This window comes from Pteropus medius, unplaced genomic scaffold, assembly GCF_902729225.1.
Source record: "Pteropus medius unplaced genomic scaffold, Ma_sr-lr_union100, whole genome shotgun sequence".
Classification (NCBI taxonomy): domain Eukaryota; kingdom Metazoa; phylum Chordata; class Mammalia; order Chiroptera; family Pteropodidae; genus Pteropus; species Pteropus medius.
In genome coordinates, this window is record NW_024355206.1 from 535,876 (window position 1) to 554,276 (window position 18,401).

General features: G+C 44.4%; 1 protein-coding gene across 3 annotated transcripts in view; it reads right to left on the minus strand.

Annotated features, from left to right (window-relative positions):
• The window catches only part of SV2B (synaptic vesicle glycoprotein 2B), a 106,117-nt gene extending 88,006 nt beyond the window's left edge, over nucleotides 1-18,111 (minus strand). Inside the window, exons 1-2 of one of the 3 annotated variants that reach the window (XM_039858255.1) lie at nucleotides 16,798-17,385; nucleotides 13,881-13,924 (exon numbers count right to left, since the gene is read on the minus strand). The gene's annotated coding sequence lies outside the window, so the exon portion shown is untranslated. Of the gene's footprint in view, nucleotides 1-13,880; nucleotides 13,925-16,797; nucleotides 17,387-17,490 lie in introns of those variants that run through there. The other 2 variants (XM_039858254.1, XM_039858257.1) reach the window with 2 other exon arrangements.
• Nucleotides 18,112-18,401: the final 290 nt, after the last annotated feature.

Consider the following 18,401-nt stretch of genomic DNA (forward strand, 5'->3'; position numbering starts at 1 on the left):
TAGAGAACATCTTATGAGCATCTGTCACACACATGACCAGCCAGAGCTGGAAGCTTGACATTCATTCAGTGCTCACAAGGACCCTCTGGGGTACATACAGTTTTTATCCCGTTGTATAGAAGGAGGAACCAAGGCAAACTCAGAGAGGTTAAGCCACTTGCCCAACATCACACAGCTAGTGACTGATGGATCTAGCATTAGATTCCAACTCTTTCTATTCCATAGTCCATGCTATATGTCTGATAGGACAAAGGACCAGACTCAACTGCTCAACTGTAAACTCTGTGCGAACAAGAGACAAGCCTTAAACATCTTTATATTATCCGCAACGCTTACCAAAGAAAAGGTCCGCCTTCAATGGGCAATAAAAGATCGAATGAATAAATGCACGAATAAACAACTTATTGAAATAAGATATTTTCGTACTTCCTTCTTAAGGTGGTTTGTAACCTGATTTGTTGATTATGTTTTATGATAAAGCCAAATGCAGAGTGACACCAGTGACCAAGGAATGTTAGCTTCTGCAGCAGACAGTGTGACTCTGGCACACCACGTGAAAATCTATACCTGTACGCCTTCTTTTTACATTTCCACCACCTGGTTGGGAAACTATATTCCTTCTTATAGTTCTCAACTTATTTATCTTAACATAAAGAAGTCTCAGTATCCCTATCCACTCAGTGGATTGGAAAGGAAGCATGGTTTAATGAAAATGTCAGGGTTGCTGGACAGAGGAGGTTCCAACCCCAGAAAACCACTCAGCCTTTGTGACCCTTAGTTCTCTTGAGTTTCACAGCGGGTAATGATACCCTCCCCCTCACCTCAGCAGATAGGGAGTAGCAACTTCCAAAATGAACCAATGTTAAGCTTGGGTATAACAAAGGTGGCTGCTGACCATCACCCAAAGTTTTCCTGAACGGGTATGCCTTCTCTCAGGAAGGATAATTGCGGTATGATGAATAATGGCTTCCCAACGATGTCCACATCCTAATCCCTGAAACCCTGACTCTGTCCTTTGATGCAGCAAAAGGGACTTGCAGATGTGACTGAGTTACGGATCTTGAAGTGGGAAGGCTACCCTGAGTTATCTGAGTGGACCCATTGTTATCACAAGGATCTGCAAAACCTAAAAAAAGGCAGGAGGATCAGAGGAATTGGAAAATGCTAAGCTGCTGGTTAGGGGCCACAAGCAGGTAGCCTTGAGTAACTGGAAAAGGCAAGGGACCAGATTCTCCCCTAGAGCTTCCAGAAGGAACATAGCCCTGCTCACACCTTGATTTTAGCTCAGTGTAACCCATTTCAGCTTCTGACAGCCAGAACTGTAAGATAATAAATGTGTGTTGTTTTAGGTCCCTACATTTGTGGTCATTTGTTATAGCAGCAACAGGAAACAAACACAATATCCCAGCCCAACCTCTGGCTCTCACTCTAAATCAGATTTCATCGGCTCTACAACACAAGTCTCTCTCCATCACCCAAGCAGTGCAGACTGAGCTATCAACCAGAAGGCCACTTTACTTATGTGCAAGGAGAATCTACCTATAAGACAGAATCCTCATCTCGGCATGGCCAGCACCTTCTCTCCCAGCAGGCAGACCAGCATGGGTAGTCCCCCCACATATGGAAGGATGCTGAGAAACATGGAATTGGTACAAGGAGAGGCAGATGAGTCACCCTGCTCCCGGACTCCAGCTCAGAGCCCACAGAAGGCACAGTCTTGCCAAGGGAACCCTTGTACCTGAGTCTCTTGGCTAGAATGCTCTCTTTCTTGGGTGGTATTCAGTACTGCCAACATCGCCTTCTGAGAAGCTCCTTTCCCTATCATACTTGGCTGACCAACACCTTTTAGGAGGGTTAGTTGTGTTCTTTCTTTAAAATTGTGACTATTAAAATAAGTGATACTTGTGAAGCACTTAGAACAAAAGCTCAGCCAAAAGTAGCACTCAACAAATGTCAGTTATTATCATTATCATTATTCATATATTTGATCTAGTTATGTTCAAGTATAGAGGGAGAGGGGTCTTTTTCTCTTTGAGGTGACTTTATTTTCTCACTCTGCTTTTTACGCCCTCGTGATAAATTTCCAAGTTCTCCAGGAAGTCTTGCCCCTTCACTGACTGCACAACAGTCAGCTGGCATCACTGCTGGATGATCAGTAAGACCCTTTTCAATAAATCAGAAAATGTACGTGACGCCGTGAGTTCAGTGCCTGGCATAGAACAGACTCATCGAGTATTTACATCCTCATTCATTCGCTCTCTGTCAAGGCTGAAGTGTCCCCTCAGAATTCATATGCTGAAGTCCTAACCCTCAGTGCCTCAGGATATGACTCTTTTAAGATAGAGTCTTTAAAGAGGTGATTAAGTTACAATGAGGTCCTTAGTGTGGTCCCTGACCCAAACTGACTGGTGTCCTTATAAAAAGAGGACAAAGAGATACAAAGGAAGTGCACACATGGAGGAATGGTCATGTGAAGAGGGGTCAACAGGGTGGCCGTCTGCAAGCCAAGGAGAGAGGCCTTGGAGGAAACCAATCTGCTGGCACCTTGATCCTGGACTTCCAGCCTCCCGAACTGTGAGAACATAGATGTCGGTGTTTAAGCCACCCACACTGTGGTATTTTGTTATGGCAGCCTAGCAAACTCTTCCTTCAAGAAGAGATTTTTTTTTGTATCTCTGGACAACAGAAAGCCATGTCACGGCTTAAAAGAAAGCCCTGATCCCTCTGTGGGCCTGAAAATCTCTGTTTTGTGACAAAGGATGCACAATTCCCACCAGGACTTGGCTGCTGTGCCCGGCACTCAGGAGAGGGTGTCTCACTTCCAGACGAAGGTGATGCATTAGCTTCACAGTTCTCCCGAGGGCCCACGTGGGGAGAGGTGCGGTGTAGCCCCACAGAGGAAACACCACTAGTACTGTGGACACAAAAAGCTGTAAAATCGCAAATGACAGATTCGTGACTTCCCTGAGGGGAAAAATAGCAAGAACAGATGGGTCTCGAGGCTGGGTGGTTTCATTTAAATCTTAATAAATAACAGATTGATAATTTAATGAATGCAGTAAGAAAAGAATAGCAAACCAGTACCAGCAAGCCAAAACACAATTTTGCCACCCTAGTCTTAACGCAGTATAATTTTCCTGTGAGGAGGGGGACAAGGTTGCATGGACAAATTATTTCCCAAGAGATTTAAAGCATCTTCTCTTAGCTGAAAAAGCTAGACACTTTGCAATAGAGTTACATCCAGAGCAACACAATGCACCCCATTTTCCCTGTGCACCTTCTCATGGTGCCTCTCTGCATGACAGTCCTCTACATGGGCCCAGGTGATTTTGAGGCGATGGGGTAACATGCGGGGGACACAGAGCAAGTACGCCCAGAGCTCAGGATTGTCTGTCCAGGAGATCGCTTATCTAGCAAACTCGGCCTGCTCACAATCACTTCTCCTTCCTCATCTCTGGAGACCTCAGTGAAGACATGCCTGGTAGATGGAAATGAGCACTAGACGAGGAGTCCGAAGGCCTGGATCACAACCACACCCCGACTCTGAAACTGGATGAGTGACTTGGCTTTTCATCTGAAGTGAGATTAACACTTCCCACCTTGCAGGAATTTGTTGTAAAGAGAAAACAAGGCCTACTCTTTAGAAAACAGTAGGCAAATAACTGGAATTCAACAAATGCAAATCTCCCCCACTTGTGCCCTTCAAACAGCACAGTGCACAGGGGCCCGCGAGTGTATGCTGCGTGGATCTTGACTTTCTAGGTTATCCAGGCTCTCTGGCTTTATGGGCCACCTACACTGTCTCTTCCTCAAGCTCTTATTTAAATAGATGTTTTGGAAAATGCAGGACTAAGAACGAAGGTTGGAGATGAGCCCCAGATACAAAATATCTTAAGTGGGCCGTCCAGTTTTGTTAAATGACTCAGACAAAACAAGCAAGTAGAAAGGATGGAGAGGGAGCCAGAGCTGAAGGCGCCAGCTCTTCAGCGAGCAGGAGACCAGTGTTCAAATGGCTCCCAAGGCAATAAGGATGGAGCGGAGTCAAACCAGCAGGAGAAATTTGAGCAGTTAAAGATGACTCAGGCAAAGAACTCGACCCCAAGCACCCCTGCTTTCTCAACTGAGTCCCCAGGAGGCTGTCTGAGGACTTCATTTGTGAGCATCATGACTTAAGCCTTGACAGAGGGAGGGAGGGCATCTTTGATAAATACGTACTCTGAATCAGGCTCTGTGCTTGTCGCACCTGCATCCACAAAATCCCTGGCCTAATGGGACACATATCAGTGAAATATGTTTCTAGGACCTGACACAGGTGGAGTTTGCCACATGGGACTGCACAGCACATATTAGGAGTATAGTCTTTGTATTCAGACACCTGGAGTTAACGGACAAGCATTACTTTAAAAAATATGATTAATTTGAATAGATGCTTTTTTGAAGTAGGAGTAGAAGGGAAGGGAAGGGCAGAGAGGAACTGATCCCCAATTGGGATGAGGACCCACATGGTTCAAGAGAACTAATGTCCTGATCTCATTTGCTTCCTTCCATTTTTAAAACAACTCTTCTTTCTTCCCTTCCAGCTAGTGGGTGCCCTGTTTGGTTTACCAAGCTTCTGAGTCCATTTTCAGAAAGAAAATATAAAATAAAAAATTGTAGAAATTATAATAGAATATAATACACATGAAAAACAAAGAAATGAGCTTCTACCCAAGAATTGCGGGTGACTTTAGAAGGCAAATAAAAACATTAGAAACAGAAATAATAGTTGAAAGTTTACTCCTTCACTGGGTTCCCAACCCTTGGCTGCATATCAGAAACCCTGGGCAGTTTCTTTAAAAAATTCAATTTCCCAGCCCCATCCCTAGAGTTTCTGGTTTAAATATTCACTAATTTCACCAATAAATTTAGATAATTTCAAATTCCCTTGCAAATGCAAGGCTCGGCATAAATTGCATTTTCTGTATTACATTAGTTTACAACAACCAGAGCCAGAAGTGGGATTTGTCACTTGTTAAAACCAGGCAGGTCACCAAGTGGCCCAGACTCAAGCATGAGAACAAATTAATTGTGCACCATACCTTTGTACTCCCATCTCAAATGACAAAGTACCTGAGGCCCAGCTTACCTCCTTTCCTCATTCACTTTAGCTATTTAATCTCTCCCTGAAAGCTGAGGGATTGTCAAACTAAGGAAAGATTTATTTTTAAGAAGATAGCTTTTACCATTGGGAAAAGCTTGTTCCTCCAAAAATGCCAACACTGCTCCTTGCAATGATATCCTCTGTGCCAGCATTTTATTTATGTATTTTGGACCCTGCCTTAGTCTGAAAAGTGGAGCAACTTGGCTGAGCATCTGCAAAGGATTCCATCTGCTGCCGGCCAGACAGAAGCTGGGGATTAGGAGTAAAAGCCGGGAGCCCCCAAGCTGATCAGCCAGTGTGCCCACACCCCCCGAGGTCCAGCTCTCTGCAGACAGAGCTCATTAGCCAGCGCATAGCATTTGTGAGATGCCAAATAGAGCTGAAGGGAGGAGGAGAGGAGCTAGAGAGGAACCAGAAGTGGAGAAAGAAAGTGGATGAATTTTGTTCATTCAAAATGGAATGCGAGTAAAGCGTAACGAGTATTATTACAATGGTGATGGCCCTCCCTGGAATTGCTCTAGTTTGGACTTGCCCCTCTGAAGTGGGTGGCTTCTGTGCAATGCGGTTTTCTTGGGGCCATGGTCAGCCTCACCTTGGTCCCCTTCAGTGCTGTGGAGCCTCTCAAAGAGAGATACCTGGGTCCCACTTCAGACCCACCAGCTGTCCGTGCATCGGGCCACTTCTTCAGACAGTTGTCCCCCTGTAGTGATTCGGCTACTGTTTGGGCAGCCCTGGGGCTTCTGCTTCTTCCCTACGCTTTATGCTTCCTCAGGTGGAGGCTTCTGCACCTTCCAAAGCCCTCAATGAATGGAACGGAAAAACATTCTTTTCTTCCCTTAACATCGTACTACCATCTAACTTTCCCTGATGGTATGAGCGGCTCCATTAAGCCTCCTGCCTGCCAAAATTGCCAGACCAGAAGTAGACAGCAAGCTCTACGTCTTCATATGCCCCAAACTCCGGGGAGCATGTCAAGCCTTCCAAGAGCTCCCTTGCGTAGTCCAATCCACTCCATCAGTACCGCAGGGGAGTGGACTGCCTGCTGGTTTGCGGGTCAGCGAACACTCCGCCAGGGTACAAGATGCCCCAACTGCCCTCCTTCCAAGCACCCTCAGTCTATACAAGGGAATCTCTCAGAGTCCCATCACTTGATTTTGTGGGGAGCAAAAAGTCTTTCACCTCAAGCAAGTACTTCCTATAAGCCAAGATGCCAAAGAATCTAATTTCCCTTTCCATCTCTAGGCTGATACAGACCTGGGGGCTTACAGTTGAGGACTCCAAGGCCAGTTTTGCTACCTCTTGAAACTCATGAGGGACCCCTGTGACTTGTGGCTCACTTTAAAAGTCAGAGTGTCTGAGCCTTCTTACTTTCAGATTTGCACTTTGAATGCCCATTCTGGGACAACAGAAAAGTCTCCCTCAACATCCTAGTACATAATTTGCTTTGGTAGATCGATTTATTATTCTCAATTCTTCTCCCTCATGTAATACTATTCAAATTCATATCCTTAGCCATGTAATGTTGCAATATTTTCCACCATGAAAGGAATATTGCCATGAGAAGAATATGTCCTTAGTAGCTGCTAGTAGCATCCTGTTAGCTAGATGAGAGACATATGGAGCAAACTTAAGCTTGACCTGCAGCATCAAGAAGAATTTCTCTGGCTGACTGTCAAATTCATGAATAAGATAAATAATGTCTGTTGTGGGAGCCACTGAGATATTTGGGGCTGGTTGTTATGCAGCATTATTATTATACAGTAACAGCTGACTAATATACTCACTATATGCCAAAACATTTTGTTGAACACTTATTTATTTCTCCTAGCAACTGTATGAGATAGAACACTATTAATATTATCCTTGTTTTACAGATGGGGAAACTGAGACACAGAGCATTTAAGCACAATTAGCAAATGAAGGAGATAAGCTTCCAACCCAGTAATCTGACTCCAGAGCTTACACTCTAACCACCCTGGAACATAAAACAGAAAGAGAGAAGGGTATAGCTCTGTGTTCTTCTATGTCTGTATCCCAATGCTGACCTTGGGCTCAAAGACACAATGGCTGCTTGTGAGCTCCCTATCAGCACAAGCCTGACCATATCCCTAGGGCTGAGGCCATTTTCCTAGCTCCGTCAGTGTGTGCAAAGAGAAGGAGACAGGCTCCCATTCCAGAATGCATGACCCTCCCTTGAACTTCAAGGAGGGGAAATACCATGGGAATTCTACCCAAGGAACAAGCCTGTCTTTGTGAAGTGCAGTCATCCAATGTTCTGCACAGCACTGCACCTCACACATCATTCTCTGACTGTTTTTGTTCTTTCTAAGCAACTCTGGATTTTTCTTTTGAATATTATATTATTACACAGTTGCCAACTTCTGGGATTATACAAATAACCTGGCAATAGCAAAGCAATATGCTGTCCAGTGTTCAAACACCACCACAAAAACAAAGCAGCCTACGGTGCCAGTTCTCATTCACAGCCTGCAAACAGAAGCAGCACAAATGAAGGCCACCCACTCTCTCCCAGTTTTTGGAGAATAGAAGCAGGCTGTTTGGTCCTAAGATGGATTTCACTCTTCGACTTCCAAAATGTTCCTCTGTGCACAGGGAGAATGCAAAGTCACGTTCTTTGGCAGAATAATTTGTCAACGTGATTCAATGACACACTCTTTTCTTTAATCAAAGTTATGATGGGCAGCAATGGGGCTTACAGATCTTCAAATTATGCACAAACTAGCAATTCTGAGGGTCAGGTTCATGTCCTCTTTACTTACTGCTAACTCCAATGCCTAGCACAGTGGGCAGTTGATAAATATTTGTTGAATAAATAGACGTAAAAGGGACTTGGTCTTTGGGTGCTGCATATGTTAATTCCCAAAATGCAAGATTAGGGCAAACTAGGAGAGAGTAATGAAAACTGGAACCCCTTAGAAAAGGAAAGATGGAGATGTAGCCAGACTTTAAGTCTTTGATATTCACCAACAACACTAATACTTTGTAATCTTTGTTTCAGCAAGAGAAGCCAGCTTTGCCCACCCGACGACCACATCCCTTCTTTTGCTAACAAGTCCTCCATCTTCTTTTGATGAACTCCCTTTCCTTAACTCCATGGTTGACCTCAGATATGGGCATGTGACCCCAGCTGGGCCAGGCAGATTTCTTTCATTCCAGAATGTGAATCTTGAGCACACGGATCCAGAAAATGGATCAGCCCCTTTAGGGGTGTTTCTAAATAGCCCATCTATGAGCAAGGAAGCAGGCCGGGCTTTTCACAGGCAGACTGGAGACTGCCCCAGAAGACAATGCAGAATTGACACCAGTCCTCCAGCACTCCCACCGATCCATTGTTTTTTATTCTTTCAGCCGAAGTCCTTTCCCTGAACCTTTCACTACAGACTAGCATAGAGCAGAGGGGAGAACCCCAAGCTTGAAACAAATCTGCCATAAAAAATAAGTTACCTCTTCTTGGGGCCTCTGTAGTATTAAGGGGCTGGGATTAAATAACCACAAAGGAGCCTTGTACATTGGATCAATAGAAATTGACCCCTGGAAGCCCTGGGTCTTGGCGACACAAAGCTCACATTGTCAGGGCCAGTGAGGCTTGGAGTTTAAAGCAGTTAATCCCCTGGCTGGATGACTCGGACAAAGAGGATTAACCCTCAGATGAGAGTCATCATCCAAATATAGAGCAATCCCAAGCACAGCATCAGAAATGGGAAGCGCCCCCAACCTTCTCCTGGAAATTCTTGCTCTCTAACCCTTTCAGTAAGCTGATCGATGAACCCTCCGGCACCCCAAGATCAAGGTGTTAGACCCTCTCCATGTTCCTCCACCACCTTCCTCCGTTCTGCAATCCAGAGCTACAGCATTTCTCCTTTGATATACGCAGGTTTCTTTAAGGTACTCCAGGTCTGGTAAACAACTAACCACGCAGAACGTGCCAAGGTCTGTGTTAGACATCAGAGTTACAGTGGTAAAGATGACATGGTCTCCGCTCTCAGGAAGTTTCACTGTAGTGAGAAAGCACCCATAGGGTGTCATGTACCCTGCTAAGCACTAAAGAACCATGATTTCAATAAATGCCCCTCAATAACCCCAGAAATTAGATCTCATTATGACCATTTTACAGATGAGGAAACTGAGGCCACCATGGAACCAAGAGATCACCAATCCTATGATGTGAACACTGCACAGCTTCTCTGCCAGAGACCGGCCAGCATCACCAAAAGAAGAAAAAAAAAAAGTCACTCGTGATAGGGACTGAGAGGAGAACCCGGCCGGCACCCCACCTCATTTCCATATTGCCTCTGAACAATTCTAATCCACCTCTTCATCATTCTCCTTGAGCTTATTTTCTATTACTTTACATATTAAATTTCTGCTTTTACATTGTTTTCCTATAGCTTCCTCTTCCTTAAGGTTTAATATTTATGCATTAATTATTTTAAAAAATAAGTGTTTGCATTTAATCTGTAGATCTTTAAATGACCATGAGTGCAATGTGTTCATCATTTATCACTGGGGTAGGAGTGGTACTGAGTCCCATGTACCTCCAGACTCAAGGTCAAAAACTCTTGACATTGCTGCGACCTCTCCATCCCCATCCTCTAGCCTAGACCCTATAGCTTGAATAAATACCTCCAATGCCTTGGATCTGAAAAGGAATCTGCCCATGAAATATTTATTAAAACAAAACCTGCACACTCATGAGTAATGATGGATGGTACATTCATACAGGGACACATTCTGTTCCCTGTCCTTAGCAATATTCATTTGCAGGTTTCTATCGGGGGAAGACCTTGAAAACTCACATTATCCCTGTTTAGGTGAGTTGTAGGAGTCTAGAGCTCCTGCCAGCATATGTACCATCTAGGGTTGACAAAGGAAGCAGCTCTCGGCTTGAACAGCCAAATTCCAGACCCAGACATCTGTGACTCAAGAAGGCCCAGAGGTCTGGCCAAATTACCTTTCTTCCATCTATGCAGAGCTGGAAGCAAAGGAAATGAGGTTATGCATCCTCTTCTCCAAGGATACATTTAAAAGTCTGTAATTTCTTTTCTCTGGGCCTCAGGTTTTCCATCTATAAAATGGAAATGAGAGAAAGGATATGGCCTATATGATCTAGCTCCTCAAAGAAGTTCAGATCAACTCCATTTCTCAGTCACCAGTTAGGGGAGAAGTTTTCATTGCCTTTTGGAAACAGAAAGTTAATATCACTCTCTCCATTGCCACCCAAGACAGAAGCGAGCTCTAACAACTGAAGGGAACAAGAAGTGGGTCAAACAGACGTATCTATAGAAAACAGAAAGACTTGTTAGGGCCACAGACTTCTGTGTGGTGAGCTGAAGGAGGGAATCCATGGTGTGGGTCTTCACTTCTGGAGAGGAGATATTGTTGGGTGAGCTGTAATCAAAGGTCAGGACAGCAGAGAGCTTTGGCCTTTGCTGCCAATGCATCTGAGAGCTCCAAGGGAACATGGAGTATATGTTCCTCGATCTAGAGGAGGCCAGAATGGCAGCAAAGGAGATGGTGAGTACAGAAACCATTCGCTGCTGAGTACCTACTAGGTGCCGAAGACTTAGCTCATCACTCTTATTTCCTGCCCAGGCCAGTGAGAAATAACCAGGAAGAAGCTTAGGCAGTAGAGCAACCACAACAACATTAACTCATTCACGTACTCAATCTATTGCATGCCTACTATGTGCCTGGCACAGGGAGAACAGCAGACTTTTGCAGGAGAAGACACATTGGGGCAGACCAACTCAGAAATTTTCATATGGAAGTCCAACAAACAATGGAACATTGCAGAGCTGAGCTAGTGGGGTGACATTACTACACAGAACAGAAGGTTGTTTCCCACAGAAGCCCCTTGGAAATCACTAGCCCATAAGGCTGATTATCATCTACTTAAGTCCTTCAGCAAGTATGATGGTCCTTTAATTAACAGTTAGACCAACATATTTCTAAGTTCAGGAGCATGCAGGCAACAAAAGAGTACTTGAGTATCATTACTACCACTACCACCACCACCACCATCATCATCATCATCATTATCACCATCATCACTTTACAACTGAGGAAACCAAGGCTCAGAAAAATGAAATAACTTGCTCACATTACATTTACACAGCTAGAAGGTAATGAAGCTTGAGTTCAAACTCTGTCTGGTAACAAACCCACTACTCCATCCTATGTCCCATATTGTCAGGCTTAGTACCCACACATAAAAATGGAGGCCACTTTGCTATCTCTTTCTCCTACTTCCTTCTGGGCTTCCATTTTTTATTTCCATTATTGCCCCCACACACTACACACACAGGAGAAACTACTTGTAATTGCGTACCTACTTTCTTTTTTCCTCCCCCCAGTATCATTGCAAACAAAACTGACGCCACATTCAGCCGCACCATGAGGAGGAAACGAACAGCACCTTGAGTCTGAGATTGAAGTCATTCCCACTCTCCCCTTTTCCTACAGGGCTATTGCCTACTTCTCTCCTTTTATAAACAGGAGCACATTATGCAAGATGCTGTAGATACAGGATTTTTTGAAGCAAGCTGGTGACACTCTTTCACTTGGCATAAAATCGATTTAAATAAGTTTCTCCCTTTTTCAAGATTCTTCCCTGTTCCTGCTCAATCTTAAATTAAGAGCAGTACAATAATAACGCAAGAACATCACACCCCTGAATTTCAGCCACCTCTCTCTGGAGGATTTTGTCTCCTTTTTTGAAAATATGAGCTATTTTTTAGTTTCCACTTGTTTTTCTTTCTTACTTATCACCACACATTGCTTTCTGTAAGATATAAGCAATTGGAGCCTTCCCATTTAAAGTCTGTTTTTAGATCACAAGATCCACAGTAAGGCTCGCAGAGGACCTTGGAAAGAAAAGAAATAACTTCAGGGAGTTACACTTCAAGATCCACCAAAGCAAAGATTTGCAGTCACCTCCAGTGATTAAATGGTTCCATGAATTTGTTCAATAAGTATTCATTGAGCACATACTATGTGTCAGGCAATATTCCGAGTACTGGTGATACAGCAGTAACTTGGCCCATTGAAGGGGCAAATAAATAACATGTTAATTTTACTCAAATATATATCTATTTCTTGGACCTCTTGCTTCAACTCTAGACTCATATATACAACTACATACTTAACATATTCCATGGGTGGCCAATCGAACCCCGTAACTGTTTCTTCTCCATCTCAATAAAGGGAAACTCTTTCTTGTCCTCCATGTCAAAATATGTGGGATCACCCTCTACTCCTTTCTTTCTCTCATAACCTAAATCTAACTTAACAATAAGTCCTATCTGCTCTCTTGTCAAATATATCTATCCAGCATGTGGCCACTTCTCACCTTCTTAGCCACTATCCACTCTGGGCCAAACCACCATCATCACTCACCTGGATCATTGCAAATGGCCTCCTGACTGATCTTCTTGTATTCACCCTTGACCACTAGAGTCTATTTTAAGTTCTAAAGCTTAAGCGATCATTGTAAAACATAAATCAGATCATGACTACCTGTGCTCGGAATTCTCCAGTGGCTTCCTCTCCCACTCAGAATAAAAGCCAAAGTCCATAGAGGGCCCTACGAGACCCTGTATTACCTAGCTCCCTGCTATTCTCATCTCATCTCCTACCATGCGCCCCATCTCCTGGTTGCTTCTACATGAATCTCCAGAACATGCCATCTGTTGCCTCAGGACCTTTGCACTTGTTTTCCCTGCCTGGAAGGGTCTTCTCCCAGATATCCATTATATAAAATGCCTACCTCCTACTCCACCCTACTTCCCTATCCCCACCCAACCCGGCATTCTCCATCCTCCTTTTCCTACTTGATGTCCTTTCATCACCTGATATTACGCATATTATTTGTCTCTCCCAACTAAAATGAATACTTCATGAGGATGGATCATGTTATTTTTACTGCTGTATCCCCTGCCTATAACATGCCTGGCACACAGAGAACATTCATACATATTTCGCAAATAAATGACTATCTAGACATAATATATTTATGTCTAAAGTAGGTCAGCCATGGAAGCATAAAAAAAAACACAGAAAAAAAAAAAAAAGAAAAGGAAAAAAAGAGCAAGTCACAGGCATTGCTCATTCGAGAAGAGTCCAGGAGAAAAGGAGCCTTAGCCAAGGGGACTTTAAATATTAAGGTTTCTATGATGGATTGATTGCAAAAATATCCTCAATTCTTCCCCTCCCTAGATCCATGCTCTTTGTAATGTGACTGTGTAGCTCCTGCCATAAGAGTCTGTTCCCTACTACTTCACTCTGAGCTGGCCTGTGACTTACTTTTCTCAATAGACAAGGATGAAATAACAGTGTACCAATTGTAAGTAAGCCTCAAGAGGCCATGCAAGTGTCCACTCTCTCTCTTGGACTCCTGACCTTTATGTGAACATGCTGAGGTCACCTACTGGAGGATGAGAAACCACAGAGAACAGAGCCAACTCTTCTCAGCTGAGGCCACCTTACAGCAGCCAGCCCTCGGCCTCACCATCAGCAGACCCAAATCAACCAAGTACAACCCAGATCTGTAGACCTATCCAGCCAACCCATAGACATGAGAGAATAATACATGGTTGCTGTCTTAAGCCACTAAGTTTTAGGGTGGTTTGTTCTGTAGTCTCATTGGCAACATCAGCCTTAATGTGTGTGATTAGTCCTTAGGGTAGGCATCTAAGTTGCTTCGCTCTGAGTATGTACTCACCAAGGAAACCTTCTCTTTGTGATTTAGTTTTCATGAAGGAGGGTCTGTAGGAAGAAGACACATTAGCCATGTTACACAAGTCTCAGCCATTACAAATCAATAGACTGGCATGAAGATGAGCAAGGTCACTATGATATGGTTATGACATAGCCAGAGAAACAGATCAGGTTTCTGAGGCAGCAAAACTAAAAGCTAGACCTTGGATGGGGGAAATTCACAGAGGTAAATGGTACTTTTTGAGGTGACTTAGAGGACATCCAGCCAGCCACTGTAACTGTGACCCAGTCTCACCACATCCTATTTCACAGAAACTTTGACAAAGTTCTCAGGCCCCCGGACCTATTTCTGTCCATGAAATACACTGCAGTAGCCTTACTGCACCCAGGACACAGGATCTCTCCTGTGAGATGGAGCTCTCAAATCCCAAAATCATGCTCTCTATAGGAACAAAGTCTCAAAAGGACAGAGCAGCAAACTGATCTTCATATTAAACCTACAAGATGGAGGCCTCGAATAAATTCATCACGATATTACATAAATGCATTCCATGGTACACCAAAGATCTGTACATTTTCAGTTGATTCCAACACCTTTCTATAACCATAAAAACTAGTATTGCTCTCAAAGAAAAAAGAATAATAAGTAGCAAGGACAATAAAAAGAATAATAAGTAGCAAGGAATAGCCTGTAGGACTATTCAATAAAGGTGACCCTTTCTTTCATTATAGGGGAAATGAAACAAATATAATACAAAAGTTCAAAAGAAACGCAAACACAGTTCTTAATCTGGATGAAAGATATCTGGACACTGTTTTGCACTGTCTCTTTCACTCCTGCACTTCCCGCTGCCTCGCAAAGATTAAGCCTCTTTCTGCTGCATTTGTTTATGCTCTGAGTGACCACGGAAACCTATGTCTACCATCCGAACTTCTAAACATACACTGTAAGATTTCAGCCAATTCCTTAAACAAGAGCTCAGGACATGAATCGTAATGACAAATATAAATCTTACGAAGTAATACCTCGGTGGCATGGTCATGTTACCCTTCTCACCTCAAGTCCTACTTCTGTTCCCCTCACTCACTCAGCCACAGCCTCCTTGGCCTCCTCTCTGGTTTCCCTATGAACACCCCTCCCTCCTGCTTCAGGGTTTCTGCAGGGCTGTTACTCTGACCAGAATGCTCTTCTTCAGACATATGCCTGGCTCACTCCCTCATTTTCCCTGGGGTTTGGTCAAATGCCATACATCAGCAAAGCCTTCTCTTGCCAAGCTGCATAAAAAAAATAACAAGCTTTACCCTACCCTCTGGCAGCACTCCCCATTCCTTTTACCATACCTTATTTCTCTTCATTATAATGCATCATTATCTGATACCCTATCTAGTTACTTATTGATTTGTCCATTATCTTAAACATACACACAGTTGAGCTCCTTGAGAAGCTCTATTTAGTTCAATTTCATATTACCCACACAAAGATCAGTACCTAACACATAGTAGATATTCAGTGAATAAACTGCCATTTTTTGAATGCTTACTTGTGCCAAGTAATTTATATATGACAATCTTTTCACAATGAACAAATTTTTCAAGTGACTACTATATCATTAATATAACTTTAATGTTATTTCCATTTTACAGATCAGGAAACCGAAGCTCAGAGAGGTTAAGTAACTTGCCTAAGACCCTCGCCTAGGTCTGTTTGAGCATCAAAGCTCACGCTCCTTGCAGTGTGCCAACCTGCTTTTCAAATACCTTAATGATGGTTTAAGTGACAAAAATGGATGTGATACACATCTCTGGCAAAACATGCATAACACAAGAGCTCTTTGTTTTATCATTATTCATCGCCCACCACAGCTTTTATCCGTGAGACTGTTTTTCCATTTTCCAGAGAAGACTGGCAGTAACAGCTTTAGCTTTTCTTTATTTCTCCCATTTAGAGACAATCAAGGTCAGAGCTTTCATTTGAACTGGGCTGGGACAAGAAGACAGGGACCCAAGGGGGAAGAAAGCAGAAGTTCAACTGCTCTGAGAACCTCTCAGAATTTTCCAGAATCCCTGTTCTTGTGAAGAACTGCTTCAAAACCTTCCTGGTCCTGGAACTTGGGAAAACAATCCATTAAAAAAGAAGAAGAAGAAGAAAAGAAAGCCTGACCTGCATCAGATGCATTCCTCCTTCAGTGCCAGCTTGTGTCTGTCTACTGGGGTCTGGTCACGTACTACAAACCTCAGCCCTGTTGTGATCTGTAAAGCTTTTCCATCCAGTGGCAATGATGTTGATGGGTGAGAGAATGATATGGGTCACTCACAGACCAGGGGACCGAGAGAGAAAGACCCAGTACCTACTGAAATCCATGTCATCCTTCATTTATGAGGGTTACATTTTAAAAATAATCACCACCACAATTAATTCCTGTTTCCTCCCTATTCCTGCCAATCTTTTTTTCACACCTGCATTTACTGAACTTATCATACTTCATTATTACAGGTGTTTCTCCTATACCAGGTATGAGATGCTGGGGAGTCTAGTCTGTGTTTCCGTCATCTCTGCATCCCCAAGGATTAACCCGGCCTCTGACACATACTAGGTGCCCAGTGAATATTTGCTGACTCAAGAAAGATGCAGAATGAGCCTGTACTGTATCTGCTGCATTGGCTGGAGCAAACAGGACAAGTCACCTCTCCTGGAAAGGGCAGGAAGTGGAAATACAGAAGAGACTGTTGCAGACTAGAAGGACTCTTGAGCTGGTGACACACACACCTCTCATCCCCTCATCTGCCACTCCCTGAACCTCAAAGCCACCCACATTTACCTCCTGAACAGGCTTTTAAAAACTGAGCAGGAATCCTCCAGTGCCCCACTCCACTCCACCAGGCTGCTCCTATCAGAGCCCAAGACACACACATTCAGTTACCTTTAAACGAAGCTAGTTTGCCTGTTATTTCTGGTTAAAGGATCGTGTTTCAGCAGCCCGGCTGAACCCTGGACAGCAGAGATGTCTAACACTCCTCTGCGGAAGAAACAGCAGTGCCTCGCTCCTCCCTAGCTAAATGCATTTGTTCATCCATCCCTGCAGAACAAATCGTGCTCTTTTCCTTGCGCTAAAATCCATCTATAAACAAATCCTGTGTCCCTAAGAAACCGCTCCCACGCCCGCGGAGAGCGCCCTCCACATACAGAAATGCACACTCACAAACCCCAAACCAGAGCCACCAGGTGTAAGCTGCTTTTCATCTGTTCTTTAAGAATAAACCAACAACAACAAAATTCGTCTCGTAGGAATAAAACTGAAACTAAAAGCAGTGGCTAGGAAGCTTAGGGAAACGGAGTTACAAATGTCAGCAGAATAAGTTGCAAAACTATGTACGGAGCTAACAGTTCGAACAGGATTTTAAAAACAGCCCTTGGGTACGCCACCTTCGCAGAAGCGCGCACCCTGGGGCGGCGGGCAAATCCTTGCTTTGCAGCATCCGCTTTCCAGGACTCTCCCTTGTCTTTTATTCCATTTACTACCAACATTCAGAGGTACCAGGGTGTATGTTTCAGCCCCAGCAGACGAGCCTGGGAGCCCCCAGTCCGCGCCCCAGCGAGCAGCGCCGTCCCCTACCTGGGTGGGAAATCCCGGGCGGCCGGCCGGCGGGTGAGAACCAAGCAGCGTCCGCCCTGGTGATCCCGGCGGAGGCAGGAGCCCGCGAGTGTCACACCTGCATCGCCGCGCCCACGCCGCCACAGCTGCCCGCCCTGGCGCGGCGCGCAGCGCGCCCCCGCCACACCGAACACCGAGGGCGGTAGGCTCCTGGGTCCCTTATTCAGAGGGATCTGATCCTAACCGGCTTTCTTCTTGCCTGGGCATTAAAGGTATTCGCTGCGAGGAGCTCTTCGCTTCTAAATCCCCTTCTGATTCCAGGCGGAGTGTTTAGGTAGCTGGGTGGGAAAGGGACCCGGCGGAGCCCCACGCTCTATAGATTGGCAGATCAATAGATGTTAAACTTCTTATTTCTCAATTTTGAATTTGCCCAACTGATTATGGTCGGTCATCTCGCTTGGCTCTCTCTACCCAGCCTGGGGAGAGGGGATCCCCTTTCACCAACTCCAAATTAGGACATGTCAGAGGACAGGAATCATTCTTGGAAGGGGAATCCTCTGATAGCCCCATTCAGAAACTATTTTAGATAATGGATGTGATTAAATCGCTCAGTCCTTGTTACCCATAAGGGAACTGAAAATAACCTACTTTGCCAGTGGGGAGAAGGAGGAAGAGGTGGAGGGCTTGATGCATTAAACACCCCTCCTCCTCACCTCCACCCAGAAGTGGCCAGCAAATTCAACTGAAAGGCTCTTTTCAGGAGCAAGGCTCCTTCTAGGAGGCAGTGAGAAGCAATGAAATGACACTGGAAATTCAGACGTAAAATCAAACAATCCAATGCTCGGGTGCCTGGCCTCTAGGGTCTGGAACTACATTCCTTTCCAACAGTGCTGGAATGGAGCCAAGTCCTGAAAGACTCTTCCCTCCTCCCA